We start from the raw sequence: 13,004 nt of genomic DNA on the forward strand, positions 1-13,004 counted from the left end.
GCGGGGGTGCTCTGTGGTGAGGAGAGCTCTGTGCGGGGGGTGCTCTGTGGTGAGGAGAGCTCTGTGCGGGGGGTGCTCTGTGGTGAGGAGAGCTCTGTGCGGGGGTGCTCTGTGGTGAGGAGAGCTCTGTGCGGGGGTGCTCTGTGGGTGAGGAGAGCTCTGTGGGGGGGGTGCTCTGTGGTGAGGAGAGCTCTGTGCGGGGGGTGCTCTGTGGTGAGGAGAGCTCTGTGCGGGGGGGTGCTCTGTGGTGAGGAGAGCTCTGTGCGGGGGTGGTCTGTGGTGAGGAGAGCTCTGTGCGGGGGGTGCTCTGTGGTGAGGAGAGCTCTGTGCGGGGGGTGCTCTGTGGTGAGGAGAGCTCTGTGCGGGGGTGCTCTGTGGTGAGGAGAGCTCTGTGCGGGGGGTGGTCTGTGGTGAGGAGAGCTCTGTGCGGGGGTGGTCTGTGGTGAGGAGAGCTCTGTGCGGGGGTGGTCTGTGGTGAGGAGAGCTCTGTGCGGGGGTGGTCTGTGGTGAGGAGAGCTCTGTGGTGAGGAGAGCTCTGTGCGGGGGTGGTCTGTGGTGAGGAGAGCTCTGTGGTGAGGAGAGCTCTGTGCGGGGGTGCTCTGTGGTGAGGAGAGCTCTGTGGTGAGGAGAGCTCTGTGCGGGGGTGCTCTGTGGTGAGGAGAGCTCTGTGGTGAGGAGAGCTCTGTGCGGGGGGTGCTCTGTTGGTGAGGAGAGCTCTGTGGGGGGGTGCTCTGTGGTGAGGATGAGCTCTGTGCGGGGGTGCTCTGTGGTGAGGAGAGCTCTGTGCGGGGGGTGCTCTGTGGTGAGGGAGAGCTCTGTGCGTGGGGTGCTCTGTGGTGAGGAGAGCTCTGTGCGGGGGTGCTCTGTGGTGAGGAGAGCTCTGTGCGGGGGGTGCTCTGTGGTGAGGAGAGCTCTGTGCGGGGGTGCTCTGTGGTGAGGAGAGCTCTGTGCGGGGGTGCTCTGTGGTGAGGAGAGCTCTGTGCGGGGGTGCTCTGTGGGTGAGGAGAGCTCTGTGCGGGGGTGTGCTCTGTGGTGAGGAGAGCTCTGTGCGGGGGTGCTCTGTGGTGAGGAGGAGAGCTCTGTGCGGGGGTGCTCTGTGGTGAGGAGGAGAGCTCTGTGCGGGGGGTGCTCTGTGGTGAGGAGGAGAGCTCTGTGCGGGGGGGTGCTCTGTGGTGAGGAGGAGAGCTCTGTGCGGGGGTGCTCTGTGGTGAGGAGGAGAGCTCTGTGGGGGGGGTGGTCTGTGGTGAGGAGGAGAGCTCTGTGGGGGGGGTGGTCTGTGGTGAGGAGGAGAGCTCTGTGGGGGGGTGGCCTGTGGTGAGGAGGAGAGCTCTGTGGGGGGGGGGTGGCCTGTGGTGAGGAGGAGAGCTCTTGTGGGGGGGGTGGTCTGTGGTGAGGAGGAGAGCTCTGTGGGGGGGTGGTCTGTGGTGAGGAGGAGAGCTCTGCGGGGGGGGGGTGCTCTGTGGTGAGGAGGAGAGCTCTGCGTGGGGGGGTGCTCTGTGGTGAGGAGGAGAGCTCTGTGGGGGGGGTGGTCTGTGGTGAGGAGGAGAGCTCTGTGGGGGGGGGTGGTCTGTGGTGAGGAGGAGAGCTCTGTGGGGGGGGGTGGTCTGTGGTGAGGAGGAGAGCTCTGTGGGGGGGTGGCCTGTGGTGAGGAAGAGAGCTCTGTGGGGGGGGGTGCTCTGTGGTGAGGAGGAGAGCTCTGTGGGGGGGGGTGCTCTGTGGTGAGGAGGAGAGCTCTGTGGGGGGGGGTGCTCTGTGGTGAGGAGGAGAGCTCTGTGGGGGGGGGTGCTCTGTGGTGAGGAGGAGAGCTCTGTGGGGGGGGGGTGCTCTGTGGTGAGGAGGAGAGCTCTGTGGGGGGGGGTGCTCTGTGGTGAGGAGGAGAGCTCTGTGGGGGGGGGGTGCTCTGTGGTGAGGAGGAGAGCTCTGTGGGGGGGGGTGCTCTGTGGTGAGGAGTAGAGCTCTGTGGGGGGGGGGTGCTCTGTGGTGAGGAGGAGAGCTCTGTGGGGGGGGGGTGCTCTGTGGTGAGGAGGAGAGCTCTGTGGGGGGGGGGTGCTCTGTGGTGAGGAGGAGAGCTCTGTGGGGGGGGGGTGCTCTGTGGTGAGGAGGAGAGCTCTGTGGTGAGGAGGTGGGCTCTGCGGGGGGGGGGGTTTCTGCTGTGGTGAGGTGAGCTCTGCGGGGGGGTGGTCTGGGGGGGAGGGGTGCATGATCTGGGGAGGGGTGAGGAGCAGAAGGGCTTTGTGGGGATGTGGTCTGGGGTGAGGAGGGGTGTGATCTGGGGAGGTGAGAAGCAGAAGGGCTCTGTGGGGGTGTGGCCTGGGGTGGTGAGGAGGGCTCTGCAGGGGTGTGGTCTGTGGTGACTCTGTGGGGACGTGGTCTGGTGAGGAGGTGGGTGTGGTCTGTGGTGGTGAGGAGGAGGGCTCTGTGGGGGTGTGGTCTGCGGTGGGGGGGGTGCTCTGTGGTGAGGAGGAGAGCTCTGTGGGGGGGGGTGCTCTGTGGTGAGGAGGAGAGCTCTGTGGGGGGGGTGCTCTGTGGTGAGGAGGAGAGCTCTGTGGGGGGGTGCTCTGTGGTGAGGAGGAGAGCTCTGTGGGGGTGTGGTCTGCGGTGGGGGGGTGCTCTGTGGTGAGGAGGAGAGCTCTGTGGGGGGGGGTGGTCTGTGGTGGAGGAGGAGAGCTCTGTGGGGGGGTGCTCTGTGGTGAGGAGGGGAGCTCTGTGGGGGGGGTGCTCTGTGGTGAGGAGGAGAGCTCTGTGGGGGGGTGCTCTGTGGTGAGGAGGAGAGCTCTGTGGGGGGGTGCTTTGTGGTGAGGAGGGAGAGCTCTGTGGGGGGGTGCTCTGTGGTGAGGAGGAGAGCTCTGTGGGGGGGGTGCTCTGTGGTGAGGAGGAGAGCTCTGTGGGGGGGGTGCTCTGTGGTGAGGAGGTGAGCTCTGTGGGGGGGGTGCTCTGTGGTGAGGAGGTGAGCTCTGTGGGGGGGGGGTGCTCTGTGGTGAGGAGGAAGAGCTCTGTGGGGGGGTGCTCTGTGGTGAGGAGGTGGGCTCTGCGGGGGGGGGTTTCTGCTGTGGTGAGGTGAGCTCTGTGGGTGGGGGGGGTCTGCGGTCAGGAAGTGGGCTCTGCGGGGGGGGGGGGGGGGGGTTTCTGCTGTGGTGAGGTGAGCTCTCGCGGGGGGTGGTCTGGGGGGGAGGGGTGCATGATGATCTGGGGAGGTGAGGAGCAGAAGGGCTTTGTGGGGATGTTGGTCTGGGGTGAGGAGGGGTGTGATCTGGGGAGGTGAGAAGCAGAAGGGCTCTGTGGGGGTGTGGCCTGTGGTGAGGAGGGCTCTGTGGGGGTGTGGCCTGGGGTGGTGAGGAGGGCTCTGCAGGGGTGTGGTCTGTGGTGACTCTGTGGGGACGTGGTCTGGTGAGGAGGTGGGTGTGGTCTGTGGTGGTGAGGAGGAGGGCTCTGTGGGGGTGTGGTCTGCGGTGGGGGGGTGCTCTGTGGTGAGGAGGAGAGCTCTGTGGGGGGGGGGTGCTCTGTGGTGAGGAGGAGAGCTCTGTGGGGGGGGTGCTCTGTGGTGAGGAGGAGAGCTCTGTGGGGGGGTGCTCTGTGGTGAGGAGGAGAGCTTCTGTGGGGGTGTGGTCTGCGGTGGGGGGGTGCTCTGTGGTGAGGAGGAGAGCTCTGTGGGGGGGGTGGTCTGTGGTGAGGAGGAGAGCTCTGTGGGGGGGGTGCTCTGTGGTGAGGAGGGGAGCTCTGTGGGGGGGTGCTCTGTGGTGAGGAGGAGAGCTCTGTGGGGGGGTGCTCTGTGGTGAGGAGGAGAGCTCTGTGGGGGGGGGGGGGGGGGTTTCTGCTGTGGTGAGGTGAGCTCTGCGGGGGGGTGGTCTGGGGGGAGGGGGGTGCATGATCTGGGGAGGTGAGGAGCAGAAGGGCTTTGTGGGGGGATGTTGGTCTGGGGGTGAGGAGGGGTGTGATCTGGGGAGGTGAGAAGCAGAAGGGCTCTGTGGGGGTGTGGCCTGTGGTGAGGAGGGCTCTGTGGGGGTGTGGCCTGGGGTGGTGAGGAGGGGCTCTGCAGGGGTGTGGTCTGTGGTGACTCTGTGGGGACGTGGTCTGGTGAGGAGGTGGGTGTGGTCTGTGGTGGTGAGGAGGAGGGCTCTGTGGGGGTGTGGTCTGCGGTGGGGGGGTGCTCTGTGGTGAGGAGGAGAGCTCTGTGGGGGGGGGTGCTCTGTGGTGAGGAGGAGAGCTCTGTGGGGGGGGTGCTCTGTGGTGAGGAGGAGAGCTCTGTGGGGGGGTGCTCTGTGGTGAGGAGGAGAGCTCAGTGGGGGTGTGGTCTGCGGGTTGGGGGGGGTGCTCTGTGGTGAGGAGGAGAGCTCTTGTGGGGGGGGGGTGGTCTGTGGTGAGGAGGAGAGCTCTGTGGGGGGGTGCTCTGTGGTGAGGAGGGGAGCTCTGTGGGGGGGTGCTCTGTGGTGAGGAGGAGAGCTCTGTGGGGGGGTGCTCTGTGGTGAGGAGGAGAGCTCTGTGGGGGGGTGCTTTGTGGTGAGGAGGAGAGCTCTGTGGGGGGTGTGCTCTGTGGTGAGGAGGAGAGCTCTGTGGGGGGGGTGCTCTGTGGTGAGGAGGAGAGCTCTGTGGGGGGGGGTGCTCTGTGGTGAGGAGGGAGAGCTCTGTGGGGGGGGTGCTCTGTGGTGAGGAGGTTGAGCTCTGTGGGGGGGGGTGCTCTGTGGTGAGGAGGTGAGCTCTGTGGGGGGGGTGCTCTGTGGTGAGGAGGAGAGCTCTGTGGGGGGGGTGCTCTGTGGTGAGGAGGAGAGCTCTGTGGGGGGGTGCTCTGTGGTGAGGAGGTGGGCTCTGCGGGGGGGGGTTTCTGCTGTGGTGAGGTGAGCTCTGTGGGGGGGGGGTCTGCGGTCAGGGAAGTGGGCTCTGCGGGGGGGGGGGGGGGGGTTTCTGCTGTGGTGAGGTGAGCTCTGCGGGGGGTGGTCTGGGGGGGAGGGGTGCATGATGATCTGGGGAGGTGAGGAGCAGAAGGGCTTTGTGGGGATGTGGTCTGGGGTGAGGAGGGGTGTGATCTGGGGAGGTGAGAAGCAGAAGGGCTCTGTGGGGGTGTGGCCTGTGGTGAGGAGGGCTCTGTGGGGGTGTGGCCTGGGGTGGTGAGGAGGGCTCTGCAGGGGTGTGGTCTGTGGTGACTCTGTGGGGACGTGGTCTGGTGAGGAGGTGGGTGTGTGGTCTGTGGTGGTGAGGAGGAGGGCTCTGTGGGGGTGTGGTCTGCGGTGGGGGGGTGCTCTGTGGTGAGGAGGAGAGCTCTGTGGGGGGGGGTGCTCTGTGGTGAGGAGGAGAGCTCTGTGGGGGGGGGGTGCTCTGTGGTGAGGAGGAGAGCTCTGTGGGGGGGGGGGTGCTCTGTGGTGAGGAGGAGAGCTCTGTGGGGGTGTGGTCTGCGGTGGGGGGGTGGTCTGTGGTGAGGAGGAGAGCTCTGTGGGGGGGTGCTCTGTGGTGAGGAGGGGAGCTCTGTGGGGGGGTGCTCTGTGGTGAGGAGGAGAGCTCTGTGGGGGGGTGCTCTGTGGTGAGGAGGAGAGTCTCTGTGGGGGGGGGGGGGGGTTTCTGCTGTGGTGAGGTGAGCTCTGCGGGGGGTGGTCTGGGGGGAGGGGTGCATGATCTGGGGAGGTGAGGAGCAGAAGGGCTTTGTGGGGATGTGGTCTGGGGTGAGGAGGGGTGTGATCTGGGGAGGTGAGAAGCAGAAGGGCTCTGTGGGGGTGTGGCCTGGGGTGGTGAGGAGGGCTCTGTGGGGGTGTGGTCTGTGGTGACTCTGTGGGGACGTGGTCTGGTGAGGAGGTGGGTGTGGTCTGTGGTGGTGAGGAGGAGGGCTCTTTGGGGGCGTGGTCTGGTGAGGAGGTGGGCGTGGTCTGTGGTGACACCCTTCCTTTTCTGAAGGTTTCTTGTCGGAGTCGTGTACGCATACGTGTGACACAGGGAGCTCGGCTGCCAGCGTTGTGAGGGCAGATTCGTGGTACCCTACACGTGGGTGAGACGATCCGGGCAAAGAGAACCCTGAAACTGCAACATGAAGAGAAAATGTCCATTAGGGGTAGAGTGAGCAGATGTCACACTAGGTACAGGGAAGAGCCAAAGCGAGCGGCAAAAGGGAAGGGACACCCTGTGTCTAAGGAAGGGCAAGATGGTGGCCCCTGACCAAACCTACCGGCTGGTCCCTGGGGTCCCTCACCACCATAGATAGATTCTGCACCAATGCGCCCGATACCTCACCCTAGTATCCCTAGTGCTGGACCCTAAATAGGGAACGGGTGGGATGAGTTCTTCATCAACCCCACTAAACGCTAAAGAAGACACAAGGAGGACACGCGGAGAAAGCATGAACTGGCACAGATGACTCGGGCAGAGCTTCAGCAACACTGCTTCAGAGGAGTACAAGCCACCTGCTTGCAACCAGAGCTAGAATGGACCGAATAATATCACCAGCACAGTCCAGGTAAGACAGGGGGTATTTAAGCACAAGGGAATACTGATAATCAGCAGCTGGATGAAGGAGAGCTCCTGCTGGGTCCAAAAGGGGAAGAGATGACTCAGGAAAGCCTATATACCAATGTATACTGACAGCAGGAACAATGGAAGGTCAGGAGCATTCTGTGCAGCCAAACGCCGTGACCTTCTATGGCCAGAGACCACACGAGCACCTGTGATCATAGATGACGCTGTCGAATTGGACTCAATACAGCAAATAACACTGTAGAAATGAAGGAGTCTGTACTGCGCGGAAACCGCGGCAGAGGGGAAACTGACACCTCAGGGACGCCGGGCAGTGGGGGGGGGGGTGGACGCCGGGCAGTGGGGGGGGGGTGGACGCCGGGCAGTGGGGGGGGGGGGGGGTGGACGCTGGGGCAGTGGGGGGGGGGGGGGGGGGGGTGGACGCTGGGGGCAGTGGGGGGGGGGTGGACGCTGGGGCAGTGGGGGGGGGGGTGGACGCTGGGGCAGTGGGGGGGGGGGGTGGACGCTGGGGCAGTGGGGGGGGTGGACGCCGGGCAGTGGGGGGGGGGGGGGGTGGACGCCGGGCAGTGGGGGGCGGGGGGGTGTACGCTGGGGCAGTGGGGGGGGTGGACGCTGGGGCAGTGGGGGGGGTGGACGCCGGGCAGTGGGGGGGGGGGTGGACGCTGGGCAGTGGGGGACGCCGGGCAGTGGGGGGGGGGACGCCGGGCAGTGGGGGGGGGTGGACGCCGGGCAGTGGGGGGGGGGGGGGGGGGTGGACGCTGGGGCGGGGGGGGGGTGGACGCTGGGGCAGTGGGGGGGTGGACGCCGGGCAGTGGGGGGGGGGTGGACGCCGGGCAGTGGGGGGGGGGGGGTGGACGCTGGGGCAGTGGGGGGGGGGTGGACGCTGGGGCAGTGGGGGGGGTGGACGCCGGGCAGTGGGGGGGGGGGGTTGTACGCTGGGGCAGTGGGGGGGGGGTGGACGCCGGGCAGTGGGGGGGGGGGTGGACGCTGGGCAGTGGGGGACGCCGGGCAGTGGGGGACGCCGTTACCCCCTTCAGATGGATCTCTGCATTCTTCAACAGGAACATGGAGGCAGCTTGGATGCATTACACTATTTTTTTTGGCTCTGGAGAGAGTGAAATCGATTAGAGCTGGGATCAGACGCGGGCATTACTGAATAGAGCAGCGTATTGGATCCCGACACTAGATCCCTCGTAGCCAAAAGGGTTAAATAAACCGACTAATTTAACTCTATACTACCCAAATGCTGTTAATTCTTATTTATTATTATAGAACCATTTCTTCTATGGGACTTTACATGTGAGAATGTATCTTTATTATATGTATACATTATTTGTATTCTGCTTTATCAGATCTTTAGTTAAACCCAGGTGGATGCTATAGAGCCGGTGTATCTGTATGTGATGACCCCGGGGGTGGTGGATGCTATAGAGCCGGTGTATCTGTATGTGATGACCCCGGGGTGGTGGATGCTATAGAGCCGGTGTATCTGTATGTGATGACCCCGGGGTGGTGGATGCTATAGAGCCGGGGTGGTGGATGCAGTCTATAGAGCCGGGTGTACCTGTATGTGATGACCCCGGGGTGGTGGATGCTATAGAGCCGGTGTATCTGTATGTGATGACCCCGGGGGTGGTGGGATGCAGTCTATAGAGCCGGTGTATCTGTATGTGATGACCCCGGGGTGGTGGATGCAGTCTATAGAGCTGGCGTATCTGTATGTGATGACCCCGGGGTGGTGGATGCAGTCTATAGAGCCGGTGTATCTGTATGTGATGACCCCGGGGGTGGTGGATGCGAGTCTATAGAGCCGGCGTATCTGTATGTGATGACCCCGGGGTAGTGGATGCAGTCTATAGAGCCGGTGTATCTGTATGTGATGACCCCGGGGTGGTGGATGCAGTCTATAGAGCCGATGTATCTGTATGTGATGACCCCGGGGTGGTGGATGCAGTCTATAGAGCCGGTGTATCTGTATGTGATGACCCCGGGGTGGTGGATGCAGTCTATAGAGCCGGTGTATCTGTATGTGATGACCCCGGGTGGTGGATGCTATAGAGCTGGCGTATCTGTATGTAATGGCCCCGGGGTGGTGGATGCTATAGAGCCGGCGTATCTGTATGTGATGACCCCGGGGTGGTGGATGCAGTCTATAGAGCCGGTGTATCTGTATGTGATGACCCCGGGGTGGTGGATGCAGTCTATAGAGCCGGTGTATCTGTATGTGATGACCCCGGGGTGGTGGATGCTATAGAGCCGGCGTATCTGTATGTGATGACCCCGGGGTGGTGGATGCAGTCTATAGAGCCGGCGTATCTGTATGTGATGACCCCGGGGTGGTGGATGCTATAGAGCCGGCGTATCTGTATGTGATGACCCCGGGGTGGTGGATGCTATAGAGCCGGTGTATCTGTATGTGATGACCCCGGGGTGGTGGATGCAGTCTATAGAGCCGGTGTATCTGTATGTGATGACCCCGGGGTGGTGGATGCTATAGAGCCGGTGTATCTGTATGTGATGACCCCGGGGTAGTGGATGCTATAGAGCCGGCGTATCTGTATGTGATGACCCCGGGGTAGTGGATGCTGTAGAGCCGGTGTATCTGTATGTGATGACCCCGGGGTGGTGGATGCAGTCTATAGAGCTGGCTTATCTGTATGTGATGACCCCGGGGTGGTGGATGCAGTCTATAGAGCCGGTGTATCTGTATGTGATGACCCCGGGGTGGTGGATGCAGTCTATAGAGCCGGTGTATCTGTATGTGATGACCCCGGGGTGGTGGATGCAGTCTATAGAGCTGGTGTATCTGTATGTGATGACCCCGGGGTGGTGGATGCAGTCTATAGAGCTGGCGTATCTGTATGTGATGACCCCGGGGTGGTGGATGCTATAGAGCCGGCGTATCTGTATGTGATGACCCCGGGGTGGTGGATGCAGTCTATAGAGCCGGCGTATCTGTATGTGATGACCCCGGGGTGGTGGATGCAGTCTATAGAGCTGGTGTATCTGTATGTGATGACCCCGGGGTGGTGGATGCAGTCTATAGAGCCGGCGTATCTGTATGTAATGGCCCCGGGGTGGTGGATGCTATAGAGCCGGCGTATCTGTATGTGATGACCCCGGGGTGGTGGATGCTATAGAGCCGGCGTATCTGTATGTGATGACCCCGGGGTGGTGGATGCAGTCTATAGAGCCGGCGTATCTGTATGTGATGACCCCGGGGTGGTGGATGCTATAGAGCCGGCGTATATGTATGTGATGACCCCGGGGTGGTGGATGCTATAGAGCCGGTGTATCTGTATGTAATGACCCCGGGGTGGTGGATGCTATAGAGCCGGCGTATCTGTATGTGATGACCCCGGGGTGGTGGATGCTATAGAGCCGGCGTATCTGTATGTGATGACCCCGGGGTGGTGGCTGCTATAGAGCCGGTGTATCTGTATGTGATGACCCCGGGGTGGTGGATGCTATAGAGCCAGCGTATCTGTATGTGATGACCCCGGGGTGGTGGATGCAGTCTATAGAGCCGGTGTATCTGTATGTAATGACCCCGGGGTGGTGGATGCTATAGAGCCGGCGTATCTGTATGTGATGACCCCGGGGTGGTGGATGCAGTCTATAGAGCCGGTGTATCTGTATGTGATGACCCCGGGGTGGTGGATGCAGTCTATAGAGCCGGTGTATCTGTATGTGATGACCCCGGGGTGGTGGATGCTATAGAGCCGGCGTATCTGTATGTGATGACCCCGGGGTAGTGGATGCTATAGAGCCGGTGTATCTGTATGTGATGACCCCGGGGTGGTGGATGCAGTCTATAGAGCTGGTGTATCTGTATGTGATGACCCCGGGGTGGTGGATGCAGTCTATAGAGCCGGTGTATCTGTATGTAATGACCCCGGGGTGGTGGATGCAGTCTATAGAGCTGGTGTATCTGTATGTGATGACCCCGGGGTGGTGGATGCAGTCTATAGAGGCTGTGTATCTGTATGTGATGACCCCGGGGTGGTGGATGCTATAGAGCCGGCGTATCTGTATGTGATGACCCCGGGGTGGTGGATGCTATAGAGCCGTCGTATCTGTATGTGATGACCCCGGGGTGGTGGATGCAGTCTATAGAGCCGGTGTATCTGTATGTAATGACCCCGGGGTGGTGGATGCAGTCTATAGAGCCGGTGTATCTGTATGTGATGACCCCGGGGTGGTGGATGCTATAGAGCCGGCGTATCTGTATGTGATGACCCCGGGGTGGTGGATGCAGTCTATAGAGCTGGCGTATCTGTATGTGATGACCCCGGGGTGGTGGATGCAGTCTATAGAGCCGGCGTATCTGTATGTGATGACCCCGGGGTGGTGGATGCTATAGAGCCGGTGTATCTGTATGTGATGACCCCGGGGTGGTGGATGCAGTCTATAGAGCCGGCGTATCTGTATGTGATGAGCCCGGGGTGGTGGATGCTATAGAGCCGTCGTATCTGTATGTGATGACCCTGGGGTGGTGGATGCAGTCTATAGAGCCGGCGTATCTGTATGTGATGACCCCGGGGTGGTGGATGCAGTCTATAGAGCCGGTGTATCTGTATGTGATGACCCCGGGGTGGTGGATGCAGTCTATAGAGCCGGCGTATCTGTATGTGATGACCCCGGGGTGGTGGATGCAGTCTATAGAGCCGGCGTATCTGTATGTGATGACCCCGGGGTGGTGGATGCAGTCTATAGAGCCGGTGTATCTGTATGTGATGACCCCGGGGTGGTGGATGCAGTCTATAGAGCCGGTGTATCTGTATGTGATGACCCTGGGGTGGTGGATGCAGTCTATAGAGCCGGCGTATCTGTATGTGATGACCCCGGGGTGGTGGATGCAGTCTATAGAGCCGGCGTATCTGTATGTGATGACCCCGGGGTGGTGGATGCAGTCTATAGAGCCGGTGTATCTGTATGTGATGACCCCGGGGTGGTGGATGCTATAGAGCCGTCGTATCTGTATGTGATGACCCCGGGGTGGTGGATGCAGTCTATAGAGCCGGCGTATCTGTATGTGATGACCCCGGGGTGGTGGATGCTATAGAGCCGTCGTATCTGTATGTGATGACCCCGGGGTGGTGGATGCAGTCTATAGAGCCGGCGTATCTGTATGTGATGACCCCGGGGTGGTGGATGCAGTCTATAGAGCCGGCGTATCTGTATGTGATGACCCCGGGGTGGTGGATGCAGTCTATAGAGCGAGCGAGGTGCTGAATTGAAGTAAAGTGCTGAATTTAAGATAAGTGCATAGTTTCAACACAATTACATAGTTTGACACAAGAACATTGGTTGAATTTATCCTTATACGTTTCCCATTGGGTTTCTTTCGTTTTTTCTCTTTGTTTTTCTACTTTACTGTTGATCCCCATTTGATAGGTGCTCCATGGACAATGCTACCAGGTGTGTATCTTGTCAGATGTATGCATGCCTTGAGCAGCCGTTCCAGGGTGAATATGTCTGCACTCGATGCAAGCATGTTGCGTGTTTGGAAGCCAAGGTAACTGATCTAAATAAGCAGCTTGCAACACTAAGGGGCATTGCAAACCTGGAGAGGAGTTTAGAGCTCACTGAGCTTTCTCTGGCTGGGGCCAGTGATATGGAGGAGGGTGGAAGTGGGGAAGATCAGGACCCAGAGGTAGGTAGCTGGGTAACAGTTAGAAGAAGAGGTAGGGGGAAAAGTGTCAGGGAGCCTAGTCCTGACCTGGCACAACCTAGTAAATATGCCTGTTTGGCTGATATTAGGAATGAAGGGCCTGGACTAGGGTCACTACAGCAGGATGTTGCTCCTAGCAACCAGGAAAACAACTGCTGTAGGAAGGAGGGAAATAGGAGTGCAGCAAAGCCCAGACAGATGTTAGTGGTAGGGGACTCTATAATTAGGCGGACAGACAGGGTCATCTGTCGCCGAGACCGTGAATGCCGAACAGTGTGTTGTCTGCCGGGTGCTCGGGTTCGGCATATTGTGGATCGGATAGACAGATTGCTGGGTGGGGCTGGGGAAAACCCAGCGGCCATGGTGCACATTGGTACTAATGACAAAGTTAGAGGCAGGTGGAAGGTCCTTAAAAATGATTACAGGGAACTAGGAGAGAAGCTGAAGTCCAGGACCTCCAAAGTGGTGTTTTCAGAAATACTACCGGTGCCACGAGCGTCACTAGAAAGACAGCGGGAGCTTAGGGAGATAAATATGTGGCTTAGAAATTGGTGCAGGAAGGAAGGGTTCGGGTTCATGGAGAACTGGGCCGACTTCTCAGTCAGCTACAGGCTCTACAGTAGGGACGGGCTGCACCTCAATGGGGAGAGGGCCGCTGTGCTGGGGGAGAAAATGGTCAGACGGATGGAGGAGCTTTTAAACTAGGATCTGGGGGGGAGGGAGGGTAGTGGAGCAAATAAGGGGATAGATAGAGCAGATAGAGACAGGGAGACGGTAGGGGTCAATGAAGGATTAGGGGGGGATGAGACATAACAAGGAACATAGGGAGGCTAGGAGTAATAAAGGTGTTAATAGGATTAAATGTCTACTGGCAAAT

At 60.6% G+C, this 13,004-nt stretch overlaps 1 protein-coding gene across 1 annotated transcript in view; it reads left to right on the forward strand.

The window, feature by feature from the left end:
* Positions 1-5,850: 5,850 nt before the first annotated feature.
* LOC142297133 (sterile alpha motif domain-containing protein 12-like) overlaps positions 5,851-13,004 on the forward strand; it is an 80,814-nt gene continuing 73,660 nt past the window's right edge. Inside the window, exon 1 of the mRNA XM_075341408.1 lies at positions 5,851-6,436. The gene's annotated coding sequence lies outside the window, so the exon portion shown is untranslated. The remainder of the gene's footprint in view (positions 6,437-13,004) is intronic.

The sequence above is a fragment of the Anomaloglossus baeobatrachus genome, chromosome 3 (assembly GCF_048569485.1).
Source record: "Anomaloglossus baeobatrachus isolate aAnoBae1 chromosome 3, aAnoBae1.hap1, whole genome shotgun sequence".
Lineage (NCBI taxonomy): Eukaryota > Metazoa > Chordata > Amphibia > Anura > Aromobatidae > Anomaloglossus > Anomaloglossus baeobatrachus.